Genomic DNA, 2,028 nt, shown 5'->3' with positions numbered 1-2,028 from the left:
AACTTTATTTACTTAAGTAATCTTCCTTTCTGAGATCCTATAAAACACATGGTAGTTATTGATTTAATTTTGCTTTATATATTTATTTACATTACTACGCTGGCTGTCAAATATTTTGAATAACACTTTTGCTCTTGTGCGAAACCTTGCAAAGCCCTTGTTCCAGCATTATAAATCTCTTTCCATTGGACATTTTCCATTCTTCTTTAAAATCTCAACAAAAGTAGGTGAAGTGAAAAAAAGAGGAGATAAAAGTCCACTGTGTACATTTTTTCCCTTATTCATTTTGTAGGAAATGTTTCAAGAAGCTGGCTGTGGTCGCGATTTCATTACTTCACACTCTCCCTGGCGTTCACAATTCTGGGTGACCGAGTTCTCACTGTAGTTCATCTTTACCTGTGGCTCACGTTTTCCACAAATCACCTGGACACTTTTCTTCACACAGGGCAAGGACACCAATATGCACACAGGACATCATTTTAGTGATGTTATTTGCCCAGCTGGAGAATCTGAATTATTTTTGTATGCCTTCAATTTAGAGCACAGATTGTTCTATTTCCATAGCTGGTTTCCCTAAGAATAAAGTAATCGGTGAACATAATGTTCATTAAAGGAACTTTTTGTACCATGCCTGACCCTTCTTTTTGGTAGTATTTGATGATTATGTCATTATGTACAGCGGCGAAGGTAATCGTGTAAGAATGTGGAGTCTTGGAATACTTAGTGTCCAAGTTTGTTGTTCATATCCTTGTGAATCACTCCACTTATAAATGAAATTGATTCGACACTAGATCATTTCATCAGCTATACCTCTGGCAAGTTAATACGAACCAGTTGTGTTCTAGCAATAATAAATGAGTTATTTGTTGGCCAACCTACTACAGTAAACGGCATTTCACTTATTTAGAAATCAACAACATCTCTCTATCAGGAAATCAAAGTGGTATTGTATTAGGAAAATTGAATAAAAGGAAATTCTGCTCATAACACCACAGATCTGTACAAAGCAAATCAAAATAAAATAAATGGAAAACAAAATAACCAGACATTTCCAACTGTTGGTAGAAGTATAATATAAATTGCTACCTCAGATTGGAGGGCAATTAGAAGTATTTGTCAAAGTGTTAAATGAACATATCCTTTATATCACTGACAAACAATAGAGACACACACACACTCTGGCTAAATTAAGTAACAAACAAACAAACCAGTGTTAGAAGGACATGGAGTAGCTCACTGGATTAAAGAAAAGGCTGAATAACGAGTTCTCAGAAAAAACAGGGCTCAGGAAAGCTCTAGGGCAGAAACACTTGGCCGACTTCTCCAAGGCATCTCTTTCTGGACAAATCATTTCGGATCACTTTCCATTTGGGGGTCTCTCTGCAGGGGTCAAGTTCCCCTGGGGGAGCCTCTGATTGGCTCAGTCTGCGCGGCATGACGCCCCTTCTCCACTAGAGGGCGGGATGCAGCGTTCTCTTCCGGATGGGACAGCACTAGCCACCCTGTTTTTAAAAGAACAGCGGAAGACAGAAAACAGAGGTATTGTCTTACTGCATCTCCAGTTCCCCCAAAGGAAAACAGAGATGCTATTATCGGAAAGAGGGAGCATGGAAGACAGGCACACAGAAGCAACACGCGTTCCAGCTTCTCTTTGCAAGGGCAGTTGCGCTCCAGCACCTCCGTTCCAAAGAATCTACTCGAGTGTCATGCAGATGATGGACAGTGCTGTGGCAATATTGCTTCTAATGGTAAAAAATAAAAATCATATGTATGCCCATCAACGAAGGAGTAGCTAAATAAAGAGAGTATTGTACATCCACACTGCAGAATGGTAGGCAGCCATTAAAGTCAGTAGACCCTCTCATACATCAGTAAGTGAATAAAGGAAGGTTCAGAGAGTTTGTGAGGTCTAATGTTTATATAAAACATTAAAAGATGTCCTTTGAACAGGAAAAAATCATTAAGATCTAATAAGAAAACTTCTTTATTTTTGTCTTCCGCTGTTCCTTTAAAACATATGCAGTCGGA

The sequence above is a fragment of the Propithecus coquereli genome, unplaced genomic scaffold, assembly GCF_000956105.1.
Source record: "Propithecus coquereli isolate 6110/MARCELLA unplaced genomic scaffold, Pcoq_1.0 Scaffold25, whole genome shotgun sequence".
NCBI lineage: Eukaryota > Metazoa > Chordata > Mammalia > Primates > Indriidae > Propithecus > Propithecus coquereli.
The sequence above is the reverse complement of the archived record's forward strand: the minus strand, read 5'-3'. Positions refer to the sequence as shown.